The sequence below is a fragment of the Amblyomma americanum genome, chromosome 2 (assembly GCF_052857255.1).
Source record: "Amblyomma americanum isolate KBUSLIRL-KWMA chromosome 2, ASM5285725v1, whole genome shotgun sequence".
In the NCBI taxonomy this organism is placed as follows: domain Eukaryota; kingdom Metazoa; phylum Arthropoda; class Arachnida; order Ixodida; family Ixodidae; genus Amblyomma; species Amblyomma americanum.
The window spans coordinates 132,958,896-132,984,293 of NC_135498.1; the positions used below are offsets into that span (position 1 = coordinate 132,958,896).

Sequence of the window (25,398 nt, forward strand, 5' to 3'; positions counted from 1 at the left end):
ACTTTGACGCGAAGGAGCCTTCAGCAAGCTGAAATGCGCAATTTAATTCATGTAAACAATTTCGTCTTCGTTGCAGGTAAGGTTGCCGGTGCCTTTGACCCGCGGGTGCACCTCGACATCGCTGCCGTTATAAGGCCGGCGGAAATTTGCAGACTCTCAATGTTACGCTGCGACCCTTCTCGGCGTTTTCGCCAGAAAATGACGCCGCGCTTTTCAAATGCCTGCCTTCTGTTGTCTTCCAGGCTACATCTCCAAAAAAAGCATTACAGTAAGAGCAGTTCTCATGTACTCTTTTTGTAAAATAAAGGCGTTTTATAGCTCACCGAAGCTCCATTATTCTGCACTGACAAAAAAATTCACCCTTGCTACGCTGGCTACAAAAGTGTAGGTAAGCGCCGCCACGGCTCAGTGGTTATGATGCTGGGCTTCTATCCCGAAATACGCTAGTTCGATTCAGGCTTTGGCGGTAGCATTTTCATAGAGGGAAAATGCTGTAGGCTAGAGCACTGTACGATGCCAGTGCACGTTAGTGAACCCAAGGTGGTGGAAATTATCCGGAGCCCTCCAATACAGGGCGCCCCAGAGCCTGAGTCGCTTTGGAATATTAAAACACCACTAATCACTAACTTGTCTTGCCAGTGCAGGTAAAAAGAATGGCCCTGGTCATCATCATCATTGTCAGCCTGACTACGCCCACAGCAGGACCGAGTCCTGTCCCATCTTCAATTAACCCTGTCCAGTACCAGCGGCGGCCATCCTGTCATAGTAAACTTCTTAATCTCACCGACCACCTAACTTTTTCCTGCCCCTGCCACGCTGGGCCTCTCTTGGAATCCAGTCTGTTACCCTTAACGAATATCGGTTATCTTGCCTTCGTATTACATGCCACGCCCAACCCTATTTTGTGTTCTTGATTTTGACTGTTATGTCATTAACACGCATTTGCTCTCTGATCCGCTGCGCCCTCTTTCTGTCTCCTAACGTTACATTTATCGCATTTCTTTCCATAGCCCGCAGCGTTCTCCTCATTTTAAGCTCAACCCTTTTCTTTAGCCTCCAAGTTTATGCCGTTATGTGAGTACCAAAGAGGTACATCATCATCATCATCATCATCATCAAGACAACATCCACTGCAGAGAAAAGGCTTCTCCTATGTCTCTCAAATTCACCGTGTCCAAAAAGATACAAGACTTTTAAACTTTTTCCTTGAGGTACGTTGGCAAACTGCCTCTTATGATCTCAAAAGGGTAGCCAAATGCGCTCGCCCTAATTATTATTCTCTAGTTATTCACTCCCGCGAACTCGGTCTGTGGTCACTACCTGCCATAAGTAAACGTATTCCATTGCCACTTCGAGGGCCTCGCCGCCAGCTGCAAACTGCTTAATCCATAATTCTAAATGGGTATCCTCTTCCAAAATTTCTTAACATTTTGAAATAAAATCGACATTGGTTTTTGGGGAAAGGAAATGGCGCAGTATCACTCTCCAATCTCGGTGGACACCTGAACCGTGTCGTAAAAGAAGGGATAAAGGAGGGACTGAAAGAAGAAAGAAGGAAGAAAGAGGCACCGTAGTGGAGGGCTTTGGAATAATTTCAACTATCTGGGGATCTTTAACGTGCACTGACATCGCACAGCGCACGGGCGCCTTTGCGTTCGCCTCTATCGAAACGCTGCTGCCGCGGTCGAGCTCGAACCCGGGTACTCCGGAGCAGTAGCCGAGTGCTATAACCACTGAGCCACCGCGGCAGGTTCGAAATATTTTTCCACATTGCTTGATTTGGCATGCCAACCAACGTTTTATTTTAAGGACTTTCAATCGATGCCTTTAGTAATTCCCAGTATTCTCTTTCATTCCAACTGTGTCCGGCTTGAGGAAGGCTCTCGCTACCCATTCCTGCGTCACATACAGTAACATGCCTAATTTCAGGGCACGTCGCCAGGTGTACGCGCAGTCTGTTATAAAGGTTCTTAAACGCTTGTGACAACAGTACCGGTTGTCTAAGAAGCATAGAACTTGATGAAGACTTGATTTTTGAAAAACTGAGCACATTAAGAGTCATTCAAGGCAAAGTAGAATTTAGTTTCAGTTGGGCTCTACACTAGCTTTCCAGATTCCATACCCATTGTTGGCCATGCCATTGATACGCGTCGCGTAGCGACAGCGATATTTAGGGTGGAAAGCTGCGCCTTGTGGCTTACAATCACTTCGGTCGCTACATTAATTGCACAAAGACAGGCTGCAGTCACATTGTTTGAAGCAAGCGAGCCACATTTTTTCGCAGCAGCTTGGCATCATGACACTGGAATTTTATGACTGGATCCAAGTAACACATAAATAGAAATTGCACATGTGTTAACACATAAGCGCGAGCGCAGTTGTGTCGAACGTAGCAATGGTAATTTGATCTGTCTCGGAGGAAGCGAAATTATCTTATAATCGCCGACAGAGGCTCCTTTCGCAAACACTGCCACCTGCTTCCTGTTCCTGGTTCTAGAAAAAATGAAACTTTAAATATACAGACAGAATCTGTGCCTCTATTCTTGACATCAGCGAGAAAGGTGAAGTCCTTGCGTGTGGTATATGCTCTCCCTCCAGGTATGATAAAGCTGTAGCCAGTTTGAGGCACGTTACATTTTCTTTTTTTTACATTTATTTCAGCAACCCGAAGCCAGCAGGAACAACTGCAGCCGAACACGCAATGGTGCCCGTGCACTTGCGCTGGCGGTACGCGTCGACTCAGTGCAGCTGCCGGCGATCTGCTCCCACCGGCCTCCACGCCCAGTGTAAGTACAGCTTCGTTCGCTAGGTCAGGGGTCGTTCGAACCTACTGTGTCGCTCGCGCATGGCTTATTGATTTTAGAAGGCACTGCTATTCTCATGATGCTTTCAAACCAGTATCCAAGCGTGTACAATATGACACTGCTTCTTTCCAAACACAAACTGTGGTTATGTCTTTGGTCATAAATGTTCCTTCCCACTTATCCACCCTTTCACTGGAGTCTCTGTACTGAGGTAGTTTATGGTTTATACTAAAATACTTATTTTCCTGTCAAAGTTTAAGCGGGATCAGACCGGGTTGTGGTGGCCTTAGGTTGCTTAGTGCTCTTTATTTACTTCTAAGGTCTAAAGGTGTTAAATGAAAGTATACTGTCTAAATGCGCTGTAAATTATCGCACCTTAAGCTTCGTGTCCTTGCCTGTTCCCGAGGGCCTTAGCAGCGCCGGTAATTGATTACACGTTAAATTTATTTTATAACACTAAATAAAGTCCTTGAAATAGTAATCGCCTTTGTTGTTCTACTGATCCCGCAGTGTGCGTATTGTGTGTCGCTATTCTACTCGCTCTTGAGGTTGTTTTTTTGTACTGCTTGTTACATCGTGCACGACCTTCAGAATGAATAATTTGTTCTCTTTAAAACCCTGTACAGTTCTTAGGATTCTTGTAATTATACGCACGAAGTCTTTAATTTCTTCCTTGCTCTCAGTGCTCGTTTAGCTCTTGGGGCCGAATTTCTTTAATGGCGGTATATTGTGGCTTCTTCATGCAATTCTATACAGTTGCGTCCGTGTAACCATTCGGTCTATCCCTTTACTCATTTTACCGCTTTCTGCTATACTGGAATGCTGTTCAGCAGAGCGTGCCTAGAGCGTGTTGTTACCTCCTTCATATCGCCATTTTAGAATGCTTAAAGGAGCATCACTTTTTACTGTAGAGAAAAACTAGCAGTGTTTCGCTTTGTTCAGAATACAACTCTTCTTCACATGGAGACGTTTCGTACGGGCGTTTTTTTTTGTGTGTGTGATAGGTAGTCAGCAAAAGTCACGGGCGTCTCCTAAATGACTTAGCCAACTGGAATTCCTCAGTATCGGCAGAATAACCGGCGACATGCCATTACCAAACTGCGCTTACTCGCGTCGCAACAAATCCCGGAAGCGCATTCGATAGAACGTTTTCCTGATTAGTTGGCTTGGCAGCTTAATAAAGCCTCCAGCGCGACGATAAATATACACTGAAGAAGCACGAAAACGCGCGCCGGACTAGTTGAGCGTTAGGGGTGAATAAGAACCAGTTGTTAGTCAGAGCTGCGCCCTTCTCATGTGCCTTTTTCTGCTTATGTGTGTGTGTCACGTCAGGTTGTAAGTTACATGATACAATATTTGATCGTATTTGTAAACCATAGACATAGTTGAAACGACTCTACAGCGAAGGAAATCGTTGTAAAGGTATGCTCGCAGATGTGGCCAGCGTCAAATGCCGGTCTAGTACGCAGACTTTTGGCGCTTCATTCCTCCCTCTGCACTTTATGAAACAAGAATAGAGCTGCCCGCGGTATATGAACTATGACGCTTAACAATTGCAAGGACCGCAACCTATGCGTGTATTTAGTGGCGAAAAACATGAAAACCAAAAAAAAAAAGCATGGATCCAACAGAACGCACCTTCCCCCAGTATGTTGGCTGTTCAAGCCCTGTCTGTTAACATGAAGATAATTATAAATTCTGCCTTTCTCACAGAGTAAGTTTTATTCACCCCGCTACTTAAAACCAAAGCCAATGACTTAGGTTTCACAAACCACGGTTTTCTCGGCGGCACTTTTTATTTTGTTATATAATAGCTCCAGCATTTCACCACCCTTTAAAAAAGCGCCGAAAGTATAAGGTGTCTGAGTAGCAAATATGGTATTTTCAGGTACTCCAATTATTTCTACGAACATCTGCTCTCCCTGCGAATTTAATAAGGTGCGGCGCTATATAGTACTGTTCAGAACAGCGCCACCTTCGCACGGCGAACAAATAGCGCAGTCTAGCGCAGTTACGACAAGAGGCAAGTTTAATTGCAAACCGGAAGCCTAGTCTTCGGGCTTTTTGCGCCTTCCGGTAGAGACAAAGTGCCATCTCGCCCTCAACTTGTGATGCACTACTCCAGCGGTCTGGAACCCCGAAGGTAGCTGCCTTATTCACCTATTCGTGTCCTACGCTCTCATTATCTGCATTCCCGTTATATTTCTCAACTTTGTTTTTCGCAAGATCGCCCTACCTCCTGCAATCGTTATTGTGTAGGAGTGTTTACCCTGACGGTTTTTAACAATATGGCGTGTGCTTCGCGAGATATTCTGCTCTGTCGTCAGCTCTAGCTCCTTGGCAAAAAAAGACCGCTCGAGGTAGACCTTGCTTGATTCAAATGTTTGGCTCTCCCTTGATGGAAAGTGAGAATGGAGATAAACTCTGAATGATTTCAAGTTATTGAAGAAGAAAATATTGTTAGTCAGTGCCATTCACTCAGACACGCCACGTATTAGAATCAATTTATACATTATTATGATCAACAAACGCTCTCGAGTTCAGTAGTCGTTCAGCGAATATAAGTGATTATTTCATCATCATCGTCATCACCAGTATGACTAAAACCACTGCAGGGCAAAGGCTTCTCCCATATCTCTCCAATTAACCCTGTCCTTTGCCAGCTGCTCCCACCCTATGCCTGCAAACATCTTAATCTGATCCGCCCACCTAACCTTCTGCCGCCCCGTGCTACGCTTACCTTCTCTTGGAATCTACTCCGTTACCCTCAAGGACCAGCGGTTCTCTTGCCTTCGCATTACATGCCCTGCCCAAGCCCCTTTTTTCCTCTCAATTTCGACTTGGATGTCATTAACCCGCATTCGTCCCCTCACCCACACTGCCCGCTTCCGGTCTCTTAAGGTTGCACCCATCATTTTTCTTTCTATGGCTCGCGGCGTTGTCCTTGACTTAAACTGCACCCTTTTGGTTAGCCTCCACGTTTCTGCCCCGTAGGTGAGTGCCGGTAAGATACAGCTCTTGTACACATTTCTCTTGAGGGACATTGGTATACTGCAATTCACGATCTGAAATAACGTGCCATGTGCGTTCCGCCCCATTTTTATCCTTATAGTTATTTCCCTCCCCTGATACAGATCAGCGGTTCCTACCTGCCCTGAGTAGACATATTCCTTTACCACTTCCAGTCGCTCGCTGCCAATTACTAACTGCCGTTCCCTTGCTAGACTGTTCAACATTACTTTGGTTTTCACATCTTAATTTTTGGACCCACCGTTCTGCTCTGCCTGGCTAATTCACTGATAATGATTTGCAGTTCACCTCCGGTGTGACTCAGCAAGGCAATGTCATCAGCGAATCGCACATTATTTAGGTATTCTCCAATAACTATTATTTCCGGCTGTTCCCAATTCAAGCCTCGGAATATCTCCTGTAAACAGGCAGTGAATAGCATAGGCGAGATAGTGTCTTGCTGCCTGACGCCCTTCCTTACTAGAATTTTATTGCTGAGTTTATGGATGACTGCGGTAGGTGTGCAGTTGCTATATGTGTCTTCCAGTTTTTTGTCATAAGGCTCTTCTACACCCTGATTCCGCAATGCCTCTATGAATGCTGAGGTTTCCACTAAGTCAAATGCTTTGTAGTAGTCAATGAAGGCTATACACAAGGGTTGTGGTATATCCTACGGAAGTCTGCCTGATCATTTGTTTGATTAAAGTCTGGGGTTGCCCTGACTCTATTAGCGATTGCCTTAGCAGATGCCTTGAAGGCAACGGACATTATTATTTCAACTGGCGGTAAACAGTAGATTAACCTGGAGCATACTTATCATCCTTTCAGTATATGACGATCGACAACCGAGCACTGATACCTAATTGCTTTGTTCTCTGCAAGTCGATCGAGTCATCATATCTAAAGATGTTTGTCGCTAAGCAAGGGGGAAACCCTGCTAACTACCCTATGGAATTCAGTGAGATTTTGTCGAACGAAGAGACATCGATATGCGTATGGAATTCCCCTTGAAAGCACAATTACGATATATCGCTTCACAGCACAGAAGACTTTACTAAATGTCTCCCAGTTCTTTGTCGCCGCTCATTTTTTTTCTTAGACCTGCTTTCCCGCGACGTGAACCCAAAAGCTGTTACCATCTTCTGTTCATTCTCCTCGACTTTCCTTTTCCCTTGCATTCTGTCTGCCGTATCAGCTACAGCAAGGAAGCTGAGAAGGCAGGGTGGGAAATAGTTTGTATACCAACTTTCAAGCTCTATAAGCGCCGCTGTTTATGGCGTGCCAGAGATAGTTCTCTATAAAGAACATTACGTCTGATCCGAAGCGGCCAGATGGCTGCATAGTGCCTAAAAATTGACAACAATTGCAATTCACGGCAAAGCGAATTGAAAGTGCAGCTTAGTGGGAATAATTCCTGAAGGCAGGTGTGATATGTTGCAGAATGCGAACACGATGCACTCAAGCCGAACCGGCTGAAGTCAGCATCCGCGAATACGACTTGTCGGGGGCCATTTCTCCAGTCGAAGCCACTCCCCATCGCTGCTATAAAATTCTTTCCCTCACCTGTGCTTCCATAAGACCCTCATAGACTTCGAAGTTTCAACGATAGTCGCCATTCAGCCTACAAAACGGGCCATAAACGGTAGCGCCGCAAAATCAAGTGCAGCTAAGAAATTTAAACATCCCGCGTGTAATCGGGGTTGCGCAGTTCACGCGGCTGGGCACCTCTATATTCTTGTCGGCGCGCTTTTGCAGGGTTTTCAATTTGTTTTATAGCTCGCCAAGTCACCTACCCTGCACCAAACTACACCGTCAGCGATGGGGGTCGTGCTTTCCGAGTTCGCCGTTGTCTTGCCGTTGTGCAACTGTATGGAGGAGTATATCAGCACAATCGCAGTAAGCTGTTGTATGCGCTATGTTCGGATATAGGGAGTTTTTCTTTAATGCTAGCAGAGCAGCTCCCCGTCATTCAAACCTCTCCAAACCTACCGCTCCAACTGTGGTCCTCTCTCTTGTCGCTACACCTCTGTCATCGCCCAACGCCGCTCAAACAAAAGACGGATCATTAAAAGCCGTATTGCAACATTCAGCATGTCTCTGCATTGCGGGGTTTATAAAAGTGTATTGAAAAGTGGGGATTGAAATACTTGCCTGTAGGTCAAATAGCCGTGCGGCCAGGGCCACAGCTGTACGAAGCATTCACATAAACTTCAGCACCGTCGACGTAAGGGCTACCTGCACTCTCAGTCAGAATAAGAGGACGTCACGTACTACATGGCGAAGGAAGGACCGGTGTATACGCATAGCTAATCTTAGTTTATTTGCGTAGCGTCTTGTTACGCGGTATGTCTTTTATATTGTCACAGTGCAAACAATGCAACGCCAGATGGCTGATAACAATTCTTCACGACTTGGGGGCACTGATGTCCTATTTTGTATTGGAGGCACCCGTATTCAGGATCAATCCTACACCTCTGCGAACACGTCTTAAAGCGATCAGAAGTATTTCAAAACTACCCCAATAAGTCTCGCACTTTCCTTATGCTGGTCGCAGTGTTTTTTGAAGTGTTTTTAAGTATCGTGTATGAGAGTGCAAAGTGTGTCGGAGATTCTCCCAGTCTAAATAAGATTGGAAATAGGGGACAAGTCTCCGGTAGCCACCCACAAAGCCAGCATCAGGACGAATTTTTCTCAAATTGTAACGAGCGATTTAGTGGGGAATGCTTATGAGCCGCAGACTCCGCGCCGCATTGATCTCCCAGTAAATGCGACGCCTTACGTAGCGAAATCTATCCACTTACTCATCTACAGCTAGCCATCTCTTGTCGTTGTTTCTTCAGCGGGGCTAGCACGTCACAAGGTGGGGGATTGGACAGGGTTTGGTGCAGGCCCAAGTAGAAAAAAAGCACCCTCCGTAGCATACATCATAGAGTACATAAATGCTGGCTTAGGAATTAGGGAAGGCGAGTAATAAATTTAAAAACATTGTTACTTCGTAGGAGTTGAAATTGAGCAAACGAAAGCCGAAAAAAAAATTTGCAGAGAAGGTGTAAATAAAAATTACCGCTACACAAAACTCTCCCGCTGCCGACAATATACCCGCCTGGGCGTATGTCTTTTGTCGGTTTCAGCGAAGCGGAGGAGAACGGGATAGTAAACAGTAGGCCAAATTGAGTGAGGGGAGTAAACAAATACTTTATTCGCTAGCGTGCTAACCGTCTACATGTGAGGATGTAGTGATATAAGGATTCAACGTCACCGCATGGCGCACAGAGATTAGACGTCGTGAACTCAGAACGGAGTAGACACGTGGAAATCTGCAGCGCGAAAGCGTTATGGAAGCCTCGCTTTGCCTTGAACCGCATCAACGTTTAGTACTAGGCTTGTCGCGTCAACCAGACTGGCCTTCGGCGATGAAATCAATGGATGATTTACTGGAAATAGCGCCAGGGAACGAAATGCAGCTTTATTCCAGCCAGAACAGAGTAGAGCGAGGCGGGAACCCGATTCGGATGTCACTCGGAGTTGCCGTTACCGGCGGTGGCGCCTGTGCCGAGAGATTACGCTGCTGCTGTTACAGGCTCTTGGCTCAGGTTCTTAAGTACCTATACCGGTTAAAAACGGGTCACAATCAGCAGCATAATTAGTGAAGCGAAGGAGCAAACAGCCCCAATGAATAGGCGTGTGCGAATAATACTTTTTTCCAAAATAAGTCCACTGCGAATAATGTAGCTTCCCTTCTAAACTCAATACTTATATCATAGCTATGAACCGAACAGAATGCGTATACAGTCGTGATAGCATCGAATTGAATACGAATCGAATAATAGTACCAATATAGGCTACTTGTGCGCATGTACGTACAAAGCGTGCAATCGTACGAAATACTCAAGTGCCGGTGGTGGCACTGTCGTACGGTTGTCTAAGTTTAAAACTTATCAAGTGAAAGCTATAGCACCTAAAAGAAGCAGCACCAGTCTCCACCGACAGATCACAATTCGAAATCACTATAATAATTCTAAGACCTTGAAGTTATTGTCATCATTATCACCACAAGCCTGACTATTCCCATAGCAGGGCAAAGGCCTCTCTCATATCTCTCCAATCAATCCTCTCCTGACTCAGCTGCGGGCACCCTATCTCCGCAAACTTCTTAATTTTATCAGCCAACCTAACTATCTGCCGCCCCCTGCTACGCGTGTCTTGTCTTCAAATCCAGCCAGTTTCCCTTAAAGACGATCGGTTTTATTGCCTTCGTGTTACGTTCCCTGCCCCAGTCAATTTCTTTCCCTTGATTTCGACCAGGATTCCATTACCCTGCGTTTGTTTCGTGGCCCCTTCTGCGCTCTTCCTGTCTCTTAACGTAACATTTTTCTTTCTATAGCTCACTGCGTTGTCCTTAATTTCAAACCTTATAATTATCCTCTTTGTTTCTTCCCCATAGATGAGGCCTGAAAGATAGAGCTGTTATATAATTTTCAATTCAGGAGTATTGGTAGACTGCAATTCATTTTCTGAACGAACCTGCCAAATGCGGTTCACCCCCTATTTGCTCTTCCAGTTCCTTCACTCTAGTAATCTTCATCCGTGCTTTCTACCAGCCCTAAGCAGCGGCATACATTCCCTTCGGGAGAGTGCGGCGATATTTTCTTCTTGCCGTCAGTCTGCAAACTACTACAGAAGCGTTTTGCAACAAGGCGCACTCTCCTTGCAGGGGCCTTTTCGTGCCGAGGTAGCGCGCGCTCTGTGGTGTTTCCGAAGCTGTTGTGCGCGGCTGTGTTTAAATTGTGACCAACTTGCTGCCGTCTTTGGCTGCTATTCGTCTACGTTCAGCTTGTAGAACTTCGCTGACCAGCACGAAAACCGAAATGAGGCTAAGCAGGGCCATGCGGCCACTTGGGCCGGGCGGCCGGCCGGCAGCTGCCTGGGTCACGTCTGTGGTCGTAAGAAAAAATAAGTTAAAATTTGTTTTTTAGACGTAAATAATAAGCCCTGCGTTAGAGAAATGCGAAAAAATATATAAATTTTGAGGATCGTTGACATTGGACAATCTTTTGAAATTATAGTACATCAGAGTTTTCGTTGCCTTAAGCAGTGAACCATGTTTTTGTGTGATTCATAGGCGAAATGCCGTCACGAAATCCAATTCTTTTTGCTTGCAGTATAGTTTCGCATGGTGCTATGGTTTACTGCGCTTTCATCTTTTTGTTTTTAATTTTGTTGTGACAAAAATGGTGTACATATTATTTTTTGTTTATTGATGCGAACTGTCAACGAAGGGGGCTGCGCTCCTGTGAAGCTGGCTGTTCGGCAGGTTTATCTCGACGCCTCTTGCATCATATAAAATGAAGTTATGTGAAGTCCTTTTAATAATATTATTATTATTATTATTCTAAAGAGTCGCTTGTAGAAACAACTACTCTGATACAAGCAAATTCCAACCCCCTCGTTGCTACCGCTGGCACTCCGTTGCGGTGCGGCTTGCGGGTCGTCCGCTAGCTGCACTGGAGAAGGCATTGCAGAAAATAGCCATATTTTTATTTTAGTGTGAAATGGCTCTGTTGAGCATAAATAGGTGTCCACAGTAGGCCTTCCGAAGTGCCGTCCGCTGCGGCTTCGATGCAAAACAAGCTATAGGCCTAGCGACGTCCAGTGCAGACAGACAGCCGCGCAGACCGTTGCCCGGCGCGGCCGCAGGCGGCGTCGTTGCTGAAAACTCGGCGGTCGTGCACTCATGCTGCCATTGCGCGAACATATCAAGCAGTCTTTCTGATAGCATGGCTATTTGGTGTTTTCTCGTGCGACAGTTAAGTACACAGAAGCAGAATTACCAGGCGCCGTAATTGTGGCAAGGGAGATCTACGCGAGAAATGCCTGTTGCGAGGGTAATTAACCTGAAGAAACGGCATATACAAAAACGTGCTGCCTGTAAGGCATGTCCGATCCGACGAAGTGTCAAATATACGGTTCACGATACTTGCTTTCAAGCTCGGTTTGCCATTGTGTTAGATGTAAATCGGAGCAGCGCCTCCTGTCCTCACCGCCTAAAGGGGCGAATATTTCGTCCATTTCTTTGGTTAATACACCGCTCCAGTACTTACTCACAAATTCGCACATCGAGGGGCAGGGCAGGGTTGCAGGCTTTTTTCACTGGGCTGTGTATTGCGAACCAGAATTGTAGTGCAGTGCATTTGCACACGCTCTTCCTTCTTCAGTTCAGCCTGTTCAATGACAGTGTCGTGATGTGCAGTCCTGCCATTCAGGTATACGTAAAACCTCGGCATAGATTAAGCTCTTGCTGCAAGCTCTCGAATACACACGCATTTGCGGTTCTTGTCTTCGATAAAATATTTTCCCGGACACCGCGCTAGCTCTTTTTCCGAGGCGAACTCCGTGTGCCTTAGCACAAAACGGCAGGCAGCATCGCCGATAATTTTGGCATGCTGTTGGCGCCAACCCTCCGCCGAACTCTCCCGATGGGAATATATGGCTCTGGCCCTAAGTGGGCTTGCAGCGCCTCGCTAGCAATCGTGAAATGTTGTTACCTTAATATACTGTTGCACGTTGCTTTGGTTTTCTGCATATAAATTTTTAGACCCACCATTCAGTTCTGCCTTTCTAGATGATTGATCATGAATTTCAGTTCATCCCCTGAGTGACTTAGCAAGGCAGCGTCATCTGCGATTCGCAGATTACTAAGACATTCTTCATTAGCTCATCTTCAACTGTTCCCAATCCACCGTCTGAACACCTCCTGTAAAAAGGCGGTGAATAGGTTTTGCGACATAGTGGCTTCCTGCCTTTAATTCTTCCCTTATGGGACTTTAAATGCCGATTTTATGGAGGGCTATGGTAGCTGTGCAGCCTTTATAGATATCGTTCAGTATTTAAACATACGGCTCTTCCATACCTTGATTTTGCAACGCCTGCATGACTGCTGAGATTTCGACTGCCAGATTTGATTTCGCGTAATCTATGAAGGCTTCATGTAGGCGTTGGCTGTATTCTGCGCATTGATAGTGCGAATATGGTCTATCGTAGAAAACCTGTGTGATCTTTTTGTTGATTGAAGTATAGGGTTTCCCCGACTCTATAAGCGATTACGTTATTAAATGCCTCCTAGGCAACGGACATTTCGGTAATCGGTATGCGATTTTTTGAATCCTTGACGTGTCTTTTCTTATGGATTAAGATGATGTAAGTTGTAGGCATAGGAAAATTACCGCTTGCTTGGTTTGGTCAAAGACCTTTCCCCCAAGAATTTCATACAAGAAAAGAGGAGCCCAAGGAGCGGGGAAACCTTGTACCCATTAGTAAGCCGGTGCATAGGGCACCACATCCCCACCACAGCAAATGAGACTGCTGGCGCCCACGTATTAGTCGTGGCATCTGAGACTGAGCATCAAGGAAGGGTTGTCCTCAATTGGCCTGAGTTCTTCCGCATCGTCCAGTATTAGGGGTCATGTACTCTCGTTGTGAACGCCGCCATACAAATGGACCACGCAGTAAGGCTGAGCCGTTCAGCTGGGTCATATATTTTGCGGAAGAATCGAGCGCGGCGCTGGTGTGGTCCGCTTCTGTATCAGTCGTCGAAGAAAAGTACGAGAGTCCTTATTTTAAATTCCTACCGGTTTTTCTAAAACGACTGAAAGGTTGAGAACGCATTCAATCAGTTTCTAATCATTTTTAAAATCCACAATTTGATACATTCAAATACGAGGATATGCGATTCGGTGTTTGAAATGTCCAAAAATTTACACACCCTCAATATGGGCTGCTGAATTCGCTATAGAATAGGCGGATGTATTACAGGTAGTGCCACGATGTTCTGGAATGCACCGAATACGCTCTAGACAAATCGCCTCTTAGCCTTCACATCTAGAAAACAGATGTAATCAAGAAGCACAAAAATACATCGCATTCGTCACAGCCAGCGTTCGTTTAGTTTCTGCTTGGGAACCTGCTGGACGACATAATGCGAGCAAAGCTTCGTCGTTATGGGAGCATTCTGAACTAAATTCGGGCGTGTAGCTACTCAAATAAACAATTTCAGAGTAAACCAGAGATCCCGCAGCCTCTTACAAAAAGTTGGTTGAAAATTCATGGTACCATTGTTGTTAATTGTTGAGAAATTGTGTTGAAATTTTGTTTTAATGCCTTTGTATAAACAGTGTGCCGCCTTCAAATATTCATAAAATTGGTTAGTGCTTTATCATTGAAACACCGCCTAGTTTTGTTGAATTCATAATTTGTTGCTTTATCTTTGATACTTTTTTAAAAACCCATGACAGTTTCACTGCAATATCATTGAAATGTTGTTAATGTTGTGTCCCTGAATTTAATAAAAAATGTCATTGAATTGCGGTTGTGCTCAACCACTTTTATTCGTTGCATTGCAGTGATATTCATGATATGCATTTTGTGTCCGCCGCGGTTCCTCAGGGGTGATGTCGCTCGGCTGGTGACCAAAAAAAATGCGGGTTCGATCCCGGCTGCGGCGGTCGAATTTCGATGGAGGTGAAATTTAAAGACGCCCGTGTACTGTGCGATGTCATTGCACGTTAAAGAACACCAGGTGGTCGAAATTTCCGAAAACCTTCACTTCGGCGTCGCTCATAGCCTGACTAACTTTGGGACGTTAAACCCACATAATCCATAGATCATAAACCATATGTATTTTATTTCTACCAAACTAAGGGATTAAACATCAAAGCGGGAATGCTGGCAATTTTTTGTTGCAAATAACCTGACGCAAGCCACAATACTGCCGAAAAACATATTGTCATCAAGAAAAACCAGCGGCTTCTTCTTCTTCTTCTTCTCCTCAAGTAATATGGCACATACCCACGTGGGGGGGATTGGCCAAGGTATAGAGTAGAATGCCAATGAAGCATTTGCGCAAGGAAGGAAACGTCAGAAGACTGAATCAAGATAAAAAAAATTGGAAAAATAAAATGAATTCAAGAGGTATGAGTCATCCGGAATAGAATCAATCTAGCCTTTTTTGGACATGCGAAAGAATTTTGTATATAGCTAACAAGATAATCGATTAGTTGCACTTATGTAATCGTGAAGGTAGCCGCATACACTGCTTAACGGGAATCCCTTGGCACTCGCACCGAACGATAAAAGAACTGTAAGAGACAAAGGCAGTCCTAGTCTCGAAAGAGGAACCTCCAGATATTGCTTTCTCTGAACCGCGAACCGCCGGCAAGAGAGGAGAAAATGATCGATTGATTCAACTTGCCCACATGATACACAAAGGTTTGTCGCAGCGAACCCGCACCTGCATAAGTACAAGTTTAAGTGAGGGATTCTACATCGCAGGAGCGTCATGGACACTTCACAAAGCCTTGACTTACACCACCGGATATTCCATGGGTACTTTAGGTGTTGAAAGTCCACGGTATTGAGCAACGGATCACTCAAAGTGGCTGAAATATGTTGGAACCGCTGGAAACGTGAAGCTGCTAACAGAATGAGGTGAGGGACGGGATATATTACAGGTGCGCTGAGAGCTGACCTTGCCAATAAATCAGCCACCTCGTTAAAATAGACGCCTGAATGCCCAGGTACCCAGACCAAACGGATTTCGCGCACTGTGCTCGGAACAAAAAAACCTAAGTGAACGAGTCAAGAAAGATATTTCCGAATTTTGGAGAGAGACAATAACTGAAAGGCAGTCTGTAAGAATAAGAACCCGTGCGACATGTCTGAGAATTTTGAGAAGAGCCAAACCAATGGCCAAAATCTCTGCGATGAATATAGGAGTATAATCAGGGATACGAACGGAGTAGCTCCAAGCTAGATCCTGCGAATATATGCCAATCGCCGCCTTCTCACAGCTGCCGGAGGCATCAGTGGAGAGAACAGTATGATGTGGAAAATTCTGTAGGTGTTCAGAAAGAAGACCATTTAGGGTATGTGCGGGCAAATGCTTCGCATGGGATGGGAAAATAAAGTCGTAATAGAAGACGGGATCAGCCTGCGTGTCAGCAACTCGTTGCAAGGAGATCAGATCAACCTGAAGCGGAGCTAACAGATTCTGCGTGAACCTAACTTGCGGAAGCTGATAACGCGGCCAGTGATTAGTCAAAAAAAGGTGTGGTTGGGATAGAAAAATTGGAATACTAACGCCTGGGGCCGGGTCAAAAGACTTGAGGAAAGTACGCACTGTTAGAAGTTGGAAGCGGGAACAGAGGTTGGGGATACGGGCTTCCAGATAAAGGACAGCGTTGGAAGCTGATTTCGGGAGCCCGAGGCATAGCCGTAGGGCACGCCTTTCCAGTAAGGCTAATGGCTGCAGCTTGTAGTTCGCGCTACCAGAGAACAAGGGGCAACCAAATTCCAGAATCGGTCTCATATAAGCCTTATAGAGCAACAGTAGCGTGTCACGACGCATGCCAAACTTTTTATTGCCAACTCGGGTCAAATGGCCCAGTGCACGTTCCCCTTTAATAACATTATTCTTAATATGGTGTCGCCAGTCCAAATTTTGGTCATAAGTAACACCTAGGTATTTAACCGACTCCACCTGCGGAATTGGAGTGGAGCGGTAGGCTAGCGAGATGTACATATGAGCGTCGGGTGGAAATACCAGCACGCCACATTTGCTGACATTAAGTGATAAATTGATTTGGTCCAACCAGACCTTTTTTCGCCGATGCGAAAAAAGCTATATCATCTGCGTATACATAAACTGTAACGTTAGGATGAATGGGGATGTCCCGAACTAATATGTTGAAAAGCAGCGGAGAAAGAACAGGGCCTTGCGGCACACCTCTTGATTGACCATCGGTATTAGAACAAAAAGATCCGTCTGTACAGAAGAAAAATCTATCTTCTAGAAATTCACAAATCCAGGCGTAGAGGTAATGCGGTGGTTGTAGTTGAGCAAGCTTATTAATGAGGACTGTGTGCTCCACGCTGTCATAGGCCTTCGCAACGTCAAGCGTCACCAAGGCCGAAACTTCTCTCTGGCACATTGAGAGTCGTATTCGGCTCTCGAGATCCACATGCGCGGACCATATGGAACAACCGCGACGAAAGCCAATATGTGCGGGGCTGAGGCCGTTAATATGATGAACATGCTTTGTGAGGCGACTGTGTACTACTCTATTAGCTTTACTAAATTTGAGGTTAAAGCAATCGGCCGAATATCGTCTAATTGAAATCCATTGTCTGCATTTTTTAAAAGTAAAATTATTTTCGCAATTTTCTAACTGTGAGGAATCAAAGAGGTTTCCAATGACGCATTTACAATATCTAGAAGGTGAGTTGGAAAGTCGTGCGCTAAAATCTTTAACATGCCCACAGTAATCCCGTCAGATCCCGGAGCAGCAGAGTGCATAGAGGAAACAATTTGCAGGAGCTCCGACACGTCGACCTCAGGATAGTCCGAGCTGGGGGTGAGAGTGTGCAATGGTTCTGCTTTCTGTACCTGGAAACTTAAGGCCAGCCCCTGCGCGATGCGTTCAAGTTTTTGCTTAGCCTCCTGCGGAGACATTACCATTGACCTAATGCGATTGGAGGCCGGAGAGCTGTTATTCTGCGCCATGAATCTATAGAGAGTCTTCTTATTCTGGGGTTTTGAGAGATACGTGTTTAAATTTTGATTATTATCCTCCTTTGCCTTTTTAACAGTTCTTTTGAAACATGCAGAGAAGAACTTATAATTTATTCAATTAGCTGGGCTCTGATTATAGGAAAGGCTTTTCCAGGCTGCTTTTCTACGACGATAAGCTTTCTCACACTCCTCCGTCCACCAAGGAGACGGCTGTCTGGCAGGAGCAGTAGTGCACACCGAGAATACAGAGCTCTCAGCAGCATCTTGCAGAAAGGTAATTGTCCGCTGAACTCTTTGTGCTCGACCTGAGCTAACTATGGAGGGGAGTGAGGCAGATATCAATTTTTTGTACATAATGTGGTTTACAAATTTCATGGTTGCACCACCTTTTCTGATAGGCGAGGATATAATAGAAAAGGTTATTGGAAAGTGGTCACTAGATGTATCTGAGTCTTCAGTTGACCATGCAGATACGCCAACCCCACGAGATGCTAATGTTAAATCTATGATTGAACGGGATCCTCCTCGCATAAAAGTTACTGCTCCGGAATTACAGCAGCGCACTGCATTCATTGACATCCAGGACCACAGAAGCTGGCCGCAGGAGTCAGAGCGACTATCCCAGACACTGTGGTGCGAATTAAAATCTCCTGCGATAACTGTGCTGTTTGCGCCGCTCAGTAAGGTATCCAAACAGTCTGTCCTGTGAACACCGATTGGGAAGTAGACGTTAGCAATAGTGACTTTGGCGCACTGTGGAAGGGAGATTTCAACCGCCAACAACTCACAGTCAGGGCGCATAACTGTCTGCGAGATTGATGCCCGGTGACATATTTTCGTAGAGATCATAGTTATTAACCCACCACCCCTGCCATTAACGCGATCTACCCTGAAAACACGAAATTTTTTAAATGTGAATGATTTAAGTGGAGAGAGCCACGTTTCTTGTAAAATCACAATATCTGGATTATGTTTATGAAGAAGTAATTCAAGATCCGGTAAAGAAGAAAGTACGGAGCGACAATTGCACTGCATAACTTTTAGACCCGCCATGATTATCGACTGGTTAAAGAGGCATCAACAGCCTCCTTCAGCACATCAGTCTGGGGAATTAATTTGGGGGGTCCTTTCTTTGCTTTGACTTGCGGAACAGCTGACTTCGAGGGTGAGGAAGAAGCTCGACGCTTCTGGGAAGTGGTGAGCATTTCAACGTCCATGCTACAAGTATCTACGTGAGCGACACTGTCAGGAGCGCTGTTGGCAGGCGGTACTTGTGGCACGGTAAGAGGCGACATGGAATCACTCTTACTAGCAGCACTTGGGAGTGATGCCGGCGTAGCCGCCGAAACATGTGATTCAGTAGGCAGAGATTGGCCAGCAACAAGTTGAGATAGAGCCTCGGTGAAACTGCCCAGCATTCGGTCGACCACCACAGAAAGAGCCTGTTCTACTGAGGACACTATTGAAGTAGTCAAACTTGACGGTATATCAGCAACAGAGCTTCGCGCACGGCTGGCATATGTATTATCCCTCCGATCCAGAAGTGCATAAGCATCTGCTCTCGAACATCGTTTCGCTTGAATGATATCGAGCAGGCTTTGTTCGTCGGCTCGTTTCGAGCAGTTGACATCATCAGCTGAGTGGTTGCCCTTGCATAGGCAACACTGGGGCTGATCAGAGGCGCAGCTGTCATCTGAATGCCCTTCTCCAGAACCCCGGCAGCGGGTCTCCGACTTACACGCTTTACCACTGTGACCGAAACGCAAACAGTTGTTGCACTGAAGAGGACGGGGCTGCAGAGGGTCCACACGATACACTATCGGCCAAACCTTGAGTTCAGAAGGACAAGAGGAACCAGCAAACGTAGTGATAACTGACTCTGTCGCAACACGCACACCATTGAATTCTCTACTGCACCGGTAGACAGAAAGAACCCCCACACCTGCATCCTGAAACTCCTTCAGTATATCCTGCGGGGAAGATGCTGGGTCCACGCCACGAAAAATACCTTTGGAACATGCGAGCTGTTCCGGGATGAAGGCTTTAACCGCTAATGACTGAAAAGTTTTGCACTGGAGCAGGTCTGTGACACAATCAATGTCAGCGGACCTGCAAACAATGCCTCTCCGGCCGAACGGTCGCACCTCAGAGATCTGGAGGTAGTGGGTAGTGAGAGATCTTAGCTCCTGCTGAAGGACCTTGGGGATTTTCATCTTGATCGTTCCCTCACCGATCGGCACGAGAGCCACAGGGATGATGTCAATTCCATTTTTACGAAAATTTTCTAGCGGCAAGCTTTGGGTGGGCAATCTGGCAAACCAGGTTGCCGACCCTCCGCCCGGGGATGTCAGCGACATACCTGAGCCAAACGCACCCTCAAATGCACATTAACCTGGCCTACAGACCTAACCTGAGACCTGGCCAAATCCCCCACACAGAACGGCCTCACCAGAGATGACCACGTAGGCACCACCAGGACACCACAGTTGAGCTTCTTCTTCTTCTTCTTCTTCTTCACCCCAGCCCACCCCAGTTCACCCAGAGGCTGCCACTTGTGTCTTCCTCGTCGTTGCTTATTAATAAAGGAAGCAGCCACTAAAACCACTGAAAGTATACGGGAATTTTTTTTATTTGTGGAGTCAATTGGTGAGAAATTAATACTACAATTTCTTTATGCTAAAGATACATATTTAAAAGAACTACTAATGTTTCATTTCAAGAATATGCCACCACCAAATGAACAGATCAAATGTAATATCTGACTGACTAGAAGGCAAAATCGCTGGACATGATTTTCAGCGTAAATGTGCTTTATAACAAGTTGTTTGTCACAAAGACAATAGGCAGCATTCGAGGTTTTGCTTTTAAATCCTTAGATTGCTAGAAATAAAAACACTGATGCTAGATATCACTTCGATTATAGTTATAAAACTGAGGCCAGCACAACGGCAATTCAACATTTCAAGAGTACTTCAACTTCTGAGTGAGGTTTCAGTGATCAATTCTGAAATATCTGAATGATCATTCTAGCCAAATATCTCATTCGAGGAAAAATTTTGCACTTATTTCAGAGAACATGAGATGGAAAAGGGATGATGCTCACTCTGTTTGTGGCATTGTAATGTACATTCAGGCAGATTATACGTACTCGAACCAAGATGAATACGCGTGAGAAAATATCAGGCCGAGCAACGCTTTAGACCCATTGGATGGAACGTCGCCAGGTTGTTCTCGGCGTGGCGAGCAGTGCAGCCTGAGAAATTCCTGCACATCCAAGACTGAAAACGGCACGAAAAAACAGGACAAAATAAAGAGAAACAACACACAGCACTGAACTTACGACTGAGTGTTTTTCATGCGAAAGTGCAATAAATACAAGAAGTACACATAAAATAAACTAAAAGAACACCATGATATAAGATTTATACTATTGCAGGTCAATATCTAAAAAGGCTATCTCTTTTCTCGATAAGCGAAGAGACGGCACGCTCAAGCACTTGTCACCTCTCATGTGACACGTACGCAAGCCAACAAAAACGAGAACTGTACGAAGCTTTCGTCATCCACATGAGAGGTAACAAGTGCTTGAGCGTGCCGTCTCTTCGCTTATCGAAAAAAGAGGTTTCCTTTATAGATATTGATCTGCAATATTATCAGTCTTATATCATGGTGTTCTTTTAGTTTATTTTATGTGTACGTCCTGTATTTATTGCGTTTTCGCATGATATACACTAAGTTGTAAGGTCAGTGCTGTGTGTGTTGCTTCTCTCTATCTTGTCCCGTTTTTTTTGCGCCGTTTTCAGTCTTGAATCATGAACCAACTGGCCCAACAATCCTCCCCTTTCCTGTACATGTATCCTGTGAGACGAAAACGCAAATGGGAACCTTTATAACGCCTACACACACTAAATCCCTTCCAAAAACACGCCCCCCCCCCCCCCCCCGATAAAAAAAGGGACAGATTACTACTATCATTGGAAGAACATAGTGCTGAAATGAACCAGGGATAAATGATGACACATACACCAGCTGACATCGGGGTGCTTCTTCTGCAAGTTTCTTTAGCTTTTATTTTGCAATTCGCCGAATAAATGCTCTGGATAAAGTTAGCCAGTCCCTGAGTGGTTTTGCGGCGGTAACAGCGCAGCACGGCTCTCCGCCTCCCCATTATTTGTGTCGTCCTGAGCTGTTCCCGCCACAAGATCATGCACCAACCATTCCAACTTTTCAGCTTGCTAAAGTATCCTAAGTGGTTGTTTATTTCATCCTCCTCGGTTTCAGCTGTGTTTTTGTCAAGTATAATGCTTTTTGCAGGTTATATTGCTTTTTCAAAACAATAATATTTCAGAATAAAAATCTGTCCGATGAACAGTATTACAAGTTTAACATGCACGCACTTTACACAATTAAAATTGAAAATGTTGTTACAATTACTTTCTTCAAAGGCATATTTTTATAAACAGTTGTGTCCTACTGATACAACCTCCGCCAATATGGGTTTCTCATATGATGAACAGCTATCACTGGGGACCAGATTTTTAAAGTATTTAGGCCTAGTTTATATCAGAACTATTTGTAGGGACCATGGAGTGGGTGGAAACGCACTGACCTCATCGCGACTCATATAATTATGTCCTGTAATTATTACGGAACCCATGCGAAGAAAAGACTGACAACCAAAATCAGACACTATATATGGACAGGATGGGCTGCTGAATGTGTTTATATCTTTCCTGGGTTTTTTAGAGCCAGCTTCACAACGTGCTTTTTCAAGGTGCGTTTACGTAAACTTTTCATTCCTTCCTTACACTCAATTACAAATAAAGCCATACTACAATGCACATCGCTCCACTAGTGGAATTTTTCCGCACGCGGACTGGCCCGCCACCAACATGCTTTTCCTTTTTGTTAACTGCGTTCAGGTGAATAGCCACCCGATTCTTGGCCGATCCCCCAGTGTGGGTATGTGCCATCTTTTGATAGGCTAACAACAACAACAACAGCGCAAGGCATGGAGCTCTCCTGCTGTTCGCACGCTTTCTCACTGCCAGCACGCTTCTTTTTCTCGTGTCTGATTCATTCCCAGCAAGGTGCCTCTGCCGGCTGGCGTATATGTTATGACTATTCAGAAAAAAATGCAAGGGGAAAAACAAAACAGCAGGTGCCTAGAGAATTTAGCGTTTTTTGGGCTCGGGTGGCTGGCGCAAAGGCAGAGAAAAAGTACAAAACCTTAACGCAGATGTAGAGTAGGAATTCTGCGAACGCAAGCAACACCTGCTTGACGCTGCTGTAACACCCCTACTCTAGCAGCAGCGCAGCAACGAGAATACTCTGAGCGCAACGAGAAATACGAATTGTGAGGTCAAATTTCTAGCGACACGACCATATGAGGACTTCTTTGGAGGGCGTAGTGCTATCGCATGACAGTGCTGAAAATTCGATCGCCGTGCCGACGACCTCGGGACCCTTCACCAGGCGACGCGCTCATACATTCGGCGTTCTTCTTATTTTTTCAGCAGTGAGACAGCGCACACCCTAAAGAATCAACAGCACAGCACAGACGCCGATGCGGCTAGAGTTGTATGTGCGGACCACGGATCCGGGGCGCTCGACGCGTGCCACGCACGCATGCACAGCAAACACCGGGAGAGTCGGAAGAGGTGCCTGAAAGTAACACGCTCTGTTCCGAGTACCGTGAATAGCTGAAGGTTATCTTTCGGGCTGAGCGTATTACCTCGATGTCCTGCAACTGCAAGCGTTGCTAGGACTTACAAGTTGAAACCAATGAATATGATACACGATGCAGAATGCCTACCAGTTGGAAGTAGACAAAACGGAATGATAGGATGTCTTTTTGCACTTACAAGTGTATTTTAGCTTCTTTTAGCGAGGTTTTACGTGCATAGCGGATGCAATATGCAGAATGCCTACCAGTTGGAAGTAGACAAAACGGAATGATAGGATGTCTTTTTGCACTTACAAGTGTATTTTAGCTTCTTTTAGCGAGGTTTTACGTGCATAGCGGATGCAATAGCCATTTTCACTCAAGTACGCCGAGCAAGCAGCACGTACACTTTTAATATTCCCGAATCCGTGCAGAGTCAAAATATGACACTTCAACACAAGGCAGGGAGAAGACATCTCTTTTATTCCAATACCGAGCAACCACTCCTGCGCTAAGTCTGTATAAAAAAAAAGGAAGTTCTTGAACATGCATGGCATTACCCTCTTGGGAGAATCACGATGTCGTGCAAAAATCACCTCACCGACACGAACACGCACGGTGTAAAATCGCTTTCCTGTGTTCCAGCCTCAGGACAGCCACTTTTATGGAAGCCAAGAACAAAGAAGTGCACACCCGAGAAGCTAGTAGATCGGCTCACTCTGGCCGCATACCTGTTACAGCGCTGCCAGGTATACGTGGACGAACAAGCTGCTACGATTACCTATCCACACGAAAGACATTACCCAACAAGCATAGAGCAACACGTTCGTGGACTTGGAACCATGCTTCTGAATGCGGGAAAATTCAACTGCCCGCCGCCGGCTCACGGGAACCACCAAGTGGGAACGTCACAAGACCGCAAAATGGCGCGCGGCGCTGGTAACGCCGCAACGTTTAAACAAAAAAAAAATCAATAGGTTCTACGGAATCAATAATTCAATGTGAAGTCCTCAGTTGATATTTTCTGGATTCATTGTGAAGTAAACGCGTGGGCATTTTTCATTAAAAAATTAAGTCAGTAGAGGCTCAACAAAATGTCAAAAGAAACTCAACGGTTAATTTTGTAAGCGTTCGGTCACCCATTAAAATTGTTAAAGAGGTTAGAATAGCGAGCTTCCAGTGCATGAGCTCATAATTGTTCTTAAATATTTATAATTTTAATCAAATAGCGGGCAGAAGAAAACTGGGTTCTCGAAAACAGACTGTTATTTTACACCACAAGAGCTTCGCCTTTGTCAGAGTATTCTTCTGCTTGTTGCCTTCATGGGGTATTCAATTTGGGCCTGTTTTCTCGTTGAAATTGCGCCTCTCCGTCTATCAAGTTAAATTCCTCTAGCTATTAGAAGCTGTGTTAGAAAATATATGTTGCGAAAATATAATAGATCGTAGGGTCATAAGATTTCTCCAACAAAGCAATATTTGCGAGCACTGTCAAGAATATTTTCTTGCAAAGAGCGCTACCAAACACATCCCTCTGGCAAATGGCCTCTTCTAGTAAAACCGAATTATTCCATCCTAGACCTGCGTGCAAAGAGACGAGGACCAACAAATATAAACACGCACTCGTTGCGGTAATAAAACTCGTCTGTTTTATTCAGAAGGCAGCAAATTAAGGGGAGGCTTCAGCTCCACCTTAACAGTATGACGAGACAGCGTTTATGGCTGTTTGATGCTTTCTTAATTAGTACCATTTTCTAATTACACATAATGATTGGAATGCATCCGCAAGCGCACTAGACCGTGTGATACAGCGCAAGACACAGACGGTCTCTCTTCAACGAAGTCTTACGAACGTTTCTCAATGCGCTAGTGAAGCCTAGATAACTCGCAACCCAAGTGCCATGGGTACCATACCCAAATAATTATCCCAATTTCCTTTTCATCATAAATATTTAGCCTATATGCGTATACGGCATAATTATATTTCTGCCGTCCTACGACCTCACAGTGAAAAATTTAACTCGAGCTATAATCAGTTTCATTCCACAGCTCAACGTGTAACGTTACAGGCATCTCGACCAATCCTTGAGTAGTGCGAGGAACGCGCACGGATTTTCCTTCGAATGTCCGGCTCTAAACCTCTCCCATTTAAACAGTTTCTTTAAACATGAAACAAGCCGCTGCGGTGGCTGAGTGGTTACGGCGATCGGCTGCTGGGCCGAAAGACGCGGGTTCGATCCCGGCTGCCGCGGTCGAATTTCTATGGAGGCGAAATTCTAGAGGCGCGTGTACTGTGCGATATCAGTGCACGTTAAAGAACCCCAGGTGGGTGAAATTTCCGCAGCCCTTCACTA

The 25,398-nt window shown here is 45.3% G+C and overlaps 1 protein-coding gene across 1 annotated transcript in view; it reads left to right on the top strand.

Annotated features, from left to right (window-relative positions):
- Nucleotides 1-2,736: 2,736 nt before the first annotated feature.
- LOC144119098 (monocarboxylate transporter 5-like) overlaps nucleotides 2,737-25,398 on the top strand; it is a 77,089-nt gene continuing 54,427 nt past the window's right edge. The window contains exon 1 of the mRNA XM_077651814.1: nucleotides 2,737-2,786. The gene's annotated coding sequence lies outside the window, so the exon portion shown is untranslated. The remainder of the gene's footprint in view (nucleotides 2,787-25,398) is intronic.